The sequence below is a fragment of the Phoxinus phoxinus genome, assembly GCF_949152265.1.
Source record: "Phoxinus phoxinus genome assembly, contig: scaffold_46, whole genome shotgun sequence".
Taxonomy (NCBI): Eukaryota; Metazoa; Chordata; class Actinopteri; order Cypriniformes; family Leuciscidae; genus Phoxinus; species Phoxinus phoxinus.
In genome coordinates this window covers 184,859-195,732 of record NW_027639334.1, presented here as the reverse complement: position 1 = coordinate 195,732, position 10,874 = coordinate 184,859, and positions in this window count along the sequence as shown.

The following is a 10,874-nucleotide window of genomic DNA, read 5'->3' as shown; positions in this document are numbered from 1 at the left end:
ATCCCTTCGGATCATTCCCATGATCTTAAAGGGGGCTGTCACACACTTAAAGCCAAAGGGCCTGTTCCAGGCGGGAGGAAGATCCCATATGGTCTAGCGGTCAGGATTCCTGGTTTTCACCCAGGCGGCCCGGGTTCGACTCCCGGTATGGGAAGTTGGCGTTTTCTTTGCTTCACTTATCGAAACAGCCAGCACGTCTGTCCGTGCCAGTAGCCCTTTTAGCCAGCGGCGGAGCTTCAGCAACCTGATAGGTTGAGATTCTGTCACCAACCAGTGTGCCTTCGATAGCTCAGCTGGTAGAGCGGAGGACTGTAGGTGGCAAGTTGGCAATCCTTAGGTCGCTGGTTCGACTCCGGCTCGAAGGAGGTCTTTTTCACACTCAAACATTTCCTAGGGTCGCTCGAGTTCGTAGTCGGCCATTTTGCAATCACGACCGCCTTTGGAGGGCAAAAGCTCATTCCCTGACCGGGAATCGAACCCGGGCCGCGGCGGTGAGAGCGCCGAATCCTAACCACTAGACCACCAGGGAAGGTCTGTTGACCCCTTCCCCTCAAGCCCGTCTGTGGGCCTCTACCAGATTTTGCAGCAAGACCACTAAGGCTTGTATTTTCCTCCGGGAGAGGAGACGTCTCTGACCCTGGATCCCAGTTCTTCCGCTGAGAAACTGTCACAGGCTCTGTTGGAATATCCGAACGACACCGCCACATGCCATGAAAACAAAGCAACCGAGATCCCCAATATGTGAGGCCTCCATCTCGAAGGTTTTTTATAGCAGGCCCCACATCGGACCCCTTCCTGACGTTGGCTCCAGGCCTGTTAATGGCATGAGAAAAAGTAGATGTCATGACAGGCCTCTGCCCAGTCGAACACCAACAGGTCCCGTGTAAGCTCAAGGACGCTCTGATCGGTGGGCCAGTGGCGCAATGGATAACGCGTCTGACTACGGATCAGAAGATTCTAGGTTCGACTCCTGGCTGGCTCGCTCTGCCTCTTTTGCTTCGCTGTCAGCCCATAGCCGGTATTTATTATTCCGTTTTATTAGGCCATCGTTTTTGTTTGTATAAAAAAATTGACAGTCCAACAATAGGCTGCTTTGTCAGTGGGATAACGGCTACCATACAATACCATGCGTCTTTTCAATTGTATTGCATGAGTACAGTCAAAAGGACCTTGCTTTACGACCAGTTTATAGTGTCTATTATGCCATCGCAGGAATGGGAGGAAACTGAACCCCCTGGGCGTGGCAAATGAGAGCTCCCTCCGGTGAGCCTGATGAAATTGAATTCAGTAGACAATCCCTTCGGATCATTCCCATGATCTTAAAGGGGGCTGTCACACACTAAAAGCCAAAGGGCCTGTTCCAGGCGGGAGGAAGATCCCATATGGTCTAGCGGTCAGGATTCCTGGTTTTCACCCAGGCGGCCCGGGTTCGACTCCCGGTATGGGAAGTTGGCGTTTTCTTTGCTTCACTTGTCGAAACAGCCAGCACGTCTGTCCGTGCCAGTAGCCCTTTTAGCCAGCGGCGGAGCTTCAGCAACCTGATAGGTTGAGGTTCTGTCACCAACCAGTGTGCCTTCGATAGCTCAGCTGGTAGAGCGGAGGACTGTAGGTGGCAAGTTGGCAATCCTTAGGTCGCTGGTTCGACTCCGGCTCGAAGGAGCTCTTTTTCACTTGCAAACATTTCCTAGGGTCGCTCGAGTTCGAAGTCCGCCATTTTGCAATCACGACCGCCTTTGGAGGGCAAAAGCTCATTCCCTGACCGGGAATCGAACCCGGGCCGCGGCGGTGAGAGCGCCGAATCCTAACCACTAGACCACCAGGGAAGGTCTGTTGACACCTTCCCCTCAAGCCCGTCTGTGGGCCTCTACCAGATTTTGCAGCAAGACCACCAAGGCTTGTATTTTCCTCCGGGAGAGGAGACGTCTCTGACCCTGGATCCCAGTTCTTCCGCTGAGAAACTGTCACAGGCTCTGTTGGAATATCCGAACGACACCGCCACTTGCCATGAAAACAAAGCAACCGAGATCCCCAATATGTGAGGCCTCCATCTCGAAGGTTTTTTATAGCAGGCCCCACATCGGACCCCTTCCTGACGTTGGCTCCAGGCCTGTTAATGGCATGAGAAAAAGTAGATGTCATGACAGGCCTCTGCCCAGTCGAACACCAACAGGTCCCGTGTAAGCTCAAGGACGCTCTGATCGGTGGGCCAGTGGCGCAATGGATAACGCGTCTGACTACGGATCAGAAGATTCTAGGTTCGACTCCTGGCTGGCTCGCTCTGCCTCTTTTGCTTCGCTGTCAGCCCATAGCCGGTATTTATTATTCCGTTTTATTAGGCCATCGTTTTTGTTTGTATAAAAAAATTGACAGTCCAACAATAGGCTGCTTTGTCAGTGGGATAACGGCTACCATACAATACCATGCGTCTTTTCAATTGTATTGCATGAGTACAGTCAAAAGGACCTTGCTTTACGACCAGTTTATAGTGTCTATTATGCCTGAACTGTCTATTATGCCTAACTGAACCCCCTGGGCGTGGCAAATGAGAGCTCCCTCCGGTGAGCCTGATGAAATTGAATTCAGTAGACAATCCCTTCGGATCATTCCCATGATCTTAAAGGGGGCTGTCACACACTAAAAGCCAAAGGGCCTGTTCCAGGCGGGAGGAAGATCCCATATGGTCTAGCGGTCAGGATTCCTGGTTTTCACCCAGGCGGCCCGGGTTCGACTCCCGGTATGGGAAGTTGGCGTTTTCTTTGCTTCACTTGTCGAAACAGCCAGCACGTCTGTCCGTGCCAGTAGCCCTTTTAGCCAGCGGCGGAGCTTCAGCAACCTGATAGGTTGAGGTTCTGTCACCAACCAGTGTGCCTTCGATAGCTCAGCTGGTAGAGCGGAGGACTGTAGGTGGCAAGTTGGCAATCCTTAGGTCGCTGGTTCGACTCCGGCTCGAAGGAGGTCTTTTTCACACTCAAACATTTCCTAGGGTCGCTCGAGTTCGTAGTCGGCCATTTTGCAATCACGACCGCCTTTGGAGGGCAAAAGCTCATTCCCTGACCGAGAATCGAACCCGGGCCGCGGTGGTGAGAGCGCCGAATCCTAACCACTAGACCACCAGGGAAGGTCTGTTGACCCCTTCCCCTCAAGCCCGTCTGTGGGCCTCTACCAGATTTTGCAGCAAGACCACTAAGGCTTGTATTTTCCTCCGGGAGAGGAGACGTCTCTGACCCTGGATCCCAGTTCTTCCGCTGAGAAACTGTCACAGGCTCTGTTGGAATATCCGAACGACACCGCCACTTGCCATGAAAACAAAGCAACCGAGATCCCCAATATGTGAGGCCTCCATCTCGAAGGTTTTTTATAGCAGGCCCCACATCGGACCCCTTCCTGACGTTGGCTCCAGGCCTGTTAATGGCATGAGAAAAAGTAGATGTCATGACAGGCCTCTGCCCAGTCGAACATCAACAGGTCCCGTGTAAGCTCAAGGACGCTCTGATCGGTGGGCCAGTGGCGCAATGGATAACGCGTCTGACTACGGATCAGAAGATTCTAGGTTCGACTCCTGGCTGGCTCGGCCTCTTTTGCTTCGCTGTCAGCCCATAGCCGGTATTTATTATTCCGTTTTATTAGGCCATCGTTTTTGTTTGTATAAAAAAATTGACAGTCCAACAATAGGCTGCTTTGTCAGTGGGATAACGGCTACCATACAATACCATGCGTCTTTTCAATTGTATTGCATGAGTACAGTCAAAAGGACCTTGCTTTACGACCAGTTTATAGTGTCTATTATGCCATCGCAGGAATGGGAGGAAACTGAACCCCCTGGGCGTGGCAAATGAGAGCTCCCTCCGGTGAGCCTGATGAAATTGAATTCAGTAGACAATCCCTTCGGATCATTCCCATGATCTTAAAGGGGGCTGTCACACACTAAAAGCCAAAGGGCCTGTTCCAGGCGGGAGGAAGATCCCATATGGTCTAGCGGTCAGGATTCCTGGTTTTCACCCAGGCGGCCCGGGTTCGACTCCCGGTATGGGAAGTTGGCGTTTTCTTTGCTTCACTTGTCGAAACAGCCAGCACGTCTGTCCGTGCCAGTAGCCCTTTTAGCCAGCGGCGGAGCTTCAGCAACCTGATAGGTTGAGGTTCTGTCACCAACCAGTGTGCCTTCGATAGCTCAGCTGGTAGAGCGGAGGACTGTAGGTGGCAAGTTGGCAATCCTTAGGTCGCTGGTTCGACTCCGGCTCGAAGGAGCTCTTTTTCACTTGCAAACATTTCCTAGGGTCGCTCGAGTTCGAAGTCCGCCATTTTGCAATCACGACCGCCTTTGGAGGGCAAAAGCTCATTCCCTGACTGGGAATCGAACCCGGGCCGCGGCGGTGAGAGCGCCGAATCCTAACCACTAGACCACCAGGGAAGGTCTGTTGACACCTTCCCCTCAAGCCCGTCTGTGGGCCTCTACCAGATTTTGCAGCAAGACCACCAAGGCTTGTATTTTCCTCCGGGAGAGGAGACGTCTCTGACCCTGGATCCCAGTTCTTCCGCTGAGAAACTGTCACAGGCTCTGTTGGAATATCCGAACGACACCGCCACTTGCCATGAAAACAAAGCAACCGAGATCCCCAATATGTGAGGCCTCCATCTCGAAGGTTTTTTATAGCAGGCCCCACATCGGACCCCTTCCTGACGTTGGCTCCAGGCCTGTTAATGGCATGAGAAAAAGTAGATGTCATGACAGGCCTCTGCCCAGTCGAACACCAACAGGTCCCGTGTAAGCTCAAGGACGCTCTGATCGGTGGGCCAGTGGCGCAATGGATAACGCGTCTGACTACGGATCAGAAGATTCTAGGTTCGACTCCTGGCTGGCTCGCTCTGCCTCTTTTGCTTCGCTGTCAGCCCATAGCCGGTATTTATTATTCCGTTTTATTAGGCCATCGTTTTTGTTTGTATAAAAAAATTGACAGTCCAACAATAGGCTGCTTTGTCAGTGGGATAACGGCTACCATACAATACCATGCGTCTTTTCAATTGTATTGCATGAGTACAGTCAAAAGGACCTTGCTTTACGACCAGTTTATAGTGTCTATTATGCCTGAACTGTCTATTATGCCTAACTGAACCCCCTGGGCGTGGCAAATGAGAACTCCCTCCGGTGAGCCTGATGAAATTGAATTCAGTAGACAATCCCTTCGGATCATTCCCATGATCTTAAAGGGGGCTGTCACACACTAAAAGCCAAAGGGCCTGTTCCAGGCGGGAGGAAGATCCCATATGGTCTAGCGGTCAGGATTCCTGGTTTTCACCCAGGCGGCCCGGGTTCGACTCCCGGTATGGGAAGTTGGCGTTTTCTTTGCTTCACTTGTCGAAACAGCCAGCACGTCTGTCCGTGCCAGTAGCCCTTTTAGCCAGCGGCGGAGCTTCAGCAACCTGATAGGTTGAGGTTCTGTCACCAACCAGTGTGCCTTCGATAGCTCAGCTGGTAGAGCGGAGGACTGTAGGTGGCAAGTTGGCAATCCTTAGGTCGCTGGTTCGACTCCGGCTCGAAGGAGCTCTTTTTCACTTGCAAACATTTCCTAGGGTCGCTCGAGTTCGAAGTCCGCCATTTTGCAATCATGACCGCCTTTGGAGGGCAAAAGCTCATTCCCTGACCGGGAATCGAACCCGGGCCGCGGCGGTGAGACCGCCGAATCCTAACCACTAGACCACCAGGGAAGGTCTGTTGACACCTTCCCCTCAAGCCCGTCTGTGGGCCTCTACCAGATTTTGCAGCAAGACCACTAAGGCTTGTATTTTCCTCCGGGAGAGGAGACGTCTCTGACCCTGGATCCCAGTTCTTCCGCTGAGAAACTGTCACAGGCTCTGTTGGAATATCCGAACGACACCGCCACTTGCCATGAAAACAAAGCAACCGAGATCCCCAATATGTGAGGCCTCCATCTCGAAGGTTTTTTATAGCAGGCCCCACATCGGACCCCTTCCTGACGTTGGCTCCAGGCCTGTTAATGGCATGAGAAAAAGTAGATGTCATGACAGGCCTCTGCCCAGTCGAACACCAACAGGTCCCGTGTAAGCTCAAGGACGCTCTGATCGGTGGGCCAGTGGCGCAATGGATAACGCGTCTGACTACGGATCAGAAGATTCTAGGTTCGACTCCTGGCTGGCTCGCTCTGCCTCTTTTGCTTCGCTGTCAGCCCATAGCCGGTATTTATTATTCCGTTTGATTAGGCCATCGTTTTTGTTTGTATAAAAAAATTGACAGTCCAACAATAGGCTGCTTTGTCAGTGGGATAACGGCTACCATACAATACCATGCGTCTTTTCAATTGTATTGCATGAGTACAGTCAAAAGGACCTTGCTTTACGACCAGTTTATAGTGTCTATTATGCCATCGCAGGAATGGGAGGAAACTGAACCCCCTGGGCGTGGCAAATGAGAGCTCCCTCCGGTGAGCCTGATGAAATTGAATTCAGTAGACAATCCCTTCGGATCATTCCCATGATCTTAAAGGGGGCTGTCACACACTAAAAGCCAAAGGGCCTGTTCCAGGCGGGAGGAAGATCCCATATGGTCTAGCGGTCAGGATTCCTGGTTTTCACCCAGGCGGCCCGGGTTCGACTCCCGGTATGGGAAGTTGGCGTTTTCTTTGCTTCACTTGTCGAAACAGCCAGCACGTCTGTCCGTGCCAGTAGCCCTTTTAGCCAGCGGCGGAGCTTCAGCAACCTGATAGGTTGAGGTTCTGTCACCAACCAGTGTGCCTTCGATAGCTCAGCTGGTAGAGCGGAGGACTGTAGGTGGCAAGTTGGCAATCCTTAGGTCGCTGGTTCGACTCCGGCTCGAAGGAGGTCTTTTTCACACTCAAACATTTCCTAGGGTCGCTCGAGTTCGTAGTCGGCCATTTTGCAATCACGACCGCCTTTGGAGGGCAAAAGCTCATTCCCTGACCGGGAATCGAACCCGGGCCGCGGCGGTGAGAGCGCCGAATCCTAACCACTAGACCACCAGGGAAGGTCTGTTGACCCCTTCCCCTCAAGCCCGTCTGTGGGCCTCTACCAGATTTTGCAGCAAGACCACTAAGGCTTGTATTTTCCTCCGGGAGAGGAGACGTCTCTGACCCTGGATCCCAGTTCTTCCGCTGAGAAACTGTCACAGGCTCTGTTGGAATATCCGAACGACACCGCCACTTGCCATGAAAACAAAGCAACCGAGATCCCCAATATGTGAGGCCTCCATCTCGAAGGTTTTTTATAGCAGGCCCCACATCGGACCCCTTCCTGACGTTGGCTCCAGGCCTGTTAATGGCATGAGAAAAAGTAGATGTCATGACAGGCCTCTGCCCAGTCGAACACCAACAGGTCCCGTGTAAGCTCAAGGACGCTCTGATCGGTGGGCCAGTGGCGCAATGGATAACGCGTCTGACTACGGATCAGAAGATTCTAGGTTCGACTCCTGGCTGGCTCGCTCTGCCTCTTTTGCTTCGCTGTCAGCCCATAGCCGGTATTTATTATTCCTTTTTATTAGGCCATCGTTTTTGTTTGTATAAAAAAATTGACAGTCCAACAATATGCTGCTTTGTCAGTGGGATAACGGCTACCATACAATACCATGCGTCTTTTCAATTGTATTGCATGAGTACAGTCAAAAGGACCTTGCTTTACGACCAGTTTATAGTGTCTTATTATGACATCGCAGGAATGGGAGGAAACTGAACCCCCTGGGCGTGGCAAATGAGAGCTCCCTCCGGTGAGCCTGATGAAATTGAATTCAGTAGACAATCCCTTCGGATCATTCCCATGATCTTAAAGGGGGCTGTCACACACTAAAAGCCAAAGGGCCTGTTCCAGGGGGGAGGAAGATCCCATATGGTCTAGCGGTCAGGATTCCTGGTTTTCACCCAGGCGGCCCGGGTTCGACTCCCGGTATGGGAAGTTGGCGTTTTCTTTGCTTCACTTATCGAAACAGCCAGCACGTCTGTCCGTGCCAGTAGCCCTTTTAGCCAGCGTCGGAGCTTCAGCAACCTGATAGGTTGAGGTTCTGTCACCAACCAGTGTGCCTTCGATAGCTCAGCTGGTAGAGCGGAGGACTGTAGGTGACAAGTTGGCAATCCTTAGGTCGCTGGTTCGACTCCGGCTCGAAGGAGGTCTTTTTCACACGCAAACATTTCCTAGGGTCGCTCGAGTTCGTAGACCGCCATTTTGCAATCACGACCGCCTTTGGAGGGCAAAAGCTCATTCCCTGACCGGGAATCGAACCCGGGCCGCGGCGGTGAGAGCGCCGAATCCTAACCACTAGACCACCAGGGAAGGTCTGTTGACACCTTCCCCTCAAGCCCATCTGTGGGCCTCTACCAGATTTTGCAGCAAGACCACTAAGGCTTGTATTTTCCTCCGGGAGAGGAGACGTCTCTGACCCTGGATCCCAGTTCTTCCGCTGAGAAACTGTCACAGGCTCTGTTGGAATATCCGAACGACACCGCCACTTGCCATGAAAACAAAGCAACCGAGATCCCCAATATGTGAGGCCTCCATCTCGAAGGTTTTTTATAGCAGGCCCCACATCGGACCCCTTCCTGACGTTGGCTCCAGGCCTGTTAATGGCATGAGAAAAAGTAGATGTCATGACAGGCCTCTGCCCAGTCGAACACCAACAGGTCCCGTGTAAGCTCAAGGACGCTCTGATCGGTGGGCCAGTGGCGCAATGGATAACGCGTCTGACTACGGATCAGAAGATTCTAGGTTCGACTCCTGGCTGGCTCGGCCTCTTTTGCTTCGCTGTCAGCCCATAGCCGGTATTTATTATTCCGTTTTATTAGGCCATCGTTTTTGTTTGTATAAAAAAATTGACAGTCCAACAATAGGCTGCTTTGTCAGTGGGATAACGGCTACCATACAATACCATGCGTCTTTTCAATTGTATTGCATGAGTACAGTCAAAAGGACCTTGCTTTACGACCAGTTTATAGTGTCTATTATGCCATCGCAGGAATGGGAGGAAACTGAACCCCCTGGGCGTGGCAAATGAGAGCTCCCTCTGGTGAGCCTGATGAAATTGAATTCAGTAGACAATCCCTTCGGATCATTCCCATGATCTTAAAGGGGGCTGTCACACACTGAAAGCCAAAGGGCCTGTTCCAGGCGGGAGGAAGATCCCATATGGTCTAGCGGTCAGGATTCCTGGTTTTCACCCAGGCGGCCCGGGTTCGACTCCCGGTATGGGAAGTTGGCGTTTTCTTTGCTTCACTTATCGAAACAGCCAGCACGTCTGTCCGTGCCAGTAGCCCTTTTAGCCAGCGGCGGAGCTTCAGCAACCTGATAGGTTGAGGTTCTGTCACCAACCAGTGTGCCTTCGATAGCTCAGCTGGTAGAGCGGAGGACTGTAGGTGGCAAGTTGGCAATCCTTAGGTCGCTGGTTCGACTCCGGCTCGAAGGAGGTCTTTTTCACACTCAAACATTTCCTAGGGTCGCTCGAGTTCGTAGTCGGCCATTTTGCAATCACGACCGCCTTTGGAGGGCAAAAGCTCATTCCCTGACCGGGAATCGAACCCGGGCCGCGGCGGTGAGAGCGCCGAATCCTAACCACTAGACCACCAGGGAAGGTCTGTTGACCCCTTCCCCTCAAGCCCGTCTGTGGGTCTCTACCAGATTTTGCAGCAAGACCACTAAGGCTTGTATTTTCCTCCAGGAGAGGAGACGTCTCTGACCCTGGATCCCAGTTCTTCCGCTGAGAAACTGTCACAGGCTCTGTTGGAATATCCGAACGACACCGCCACTTGCCATGAAAACAAAGCAACCGAGATCCCCAATATGTGAGGCCTCCATCTCGAAGGTTTTTTATAGCAGGCCCCACATCGGACCCCTTCCTGACGTTGGCTCCAGGCCTGTTAATGGCATGAGAAAAAGTAGATGTCATGACAGGCCTCTGCCCAGTCGAACACCAACAGGTCCCGTGTAAGCTCAAGGACGCTCTGATCGGTGGGCCAGTGGCGCAATGGATAACGCGTCTGACTACGGATCAGAAGATTCTAGGTTCGACTCCTGGCTGGCTCGCTCTGCCTCTTTTGCTTCGCTGTCAGCCCATAGCCGGTATTTATTATTCCGTTTTATTAGGCCATCGTTTTTGTTTGTATAAAAAAATTGACAGTCCAACAATAGGCTGCTTTGTCAGTGGGATAACGGCTACCATACAATACCATGCGTCTTTTCAATTGTATTGCATGAGTACAGTCAAAAGGACCTTGCTTTACGACCAGTTTATAGTGTCTATTATGCCTGAACTGTCTATTATGCCTAACTGAACCCCCTGGGCGTGGCAAATGAGAGCTCCCTCCGGTGAGCCTGATGAAATTGAATTCAGTAGACAATCCCTTCGGATCATTCCCATGATCTTAAAGGGGGCTGTCACACACTAAAAGCCAAAGGGCCTGTTCCAGGCGGGAGGAAGATCCCATATGGTCTAGCGGTCAGGATTCCTGGTTTTCACCCAGGCGGCCCGGGTTCGACTCCCGGTATGGGAAGTTGGCGTTTTCTTTGCTTCACTTGTCGAAACAGCCAGCACGTCTGTCCGTGCCAGTAGCCCTTTTAGCCAGCGGCGGAGCTTCAGCAACCTGATAGGTTGAGGTTCTGTCACCAACCAGTGTGCCTTCGATAGCTCAGCTGGTAGAGCGGAGGACTGTAGGTGGCAAGTTGGCAATCCTTAGGTCGCTGGTTCGACTCCGGCTCGAAGGAGCTCTTTTTCACTTGCAAACATTTCCTAGGGTCGCTCGAGTTCGAAGTCCGCCATTTTGCAATCACGACCGCCTTTGGAGGGCAAAAGCTCATTCCCTGACCGGGAATCGAACCCGGGCCGCGGCGGTGAGAGCGCCGAATCCTAACCACTAGACCACCAG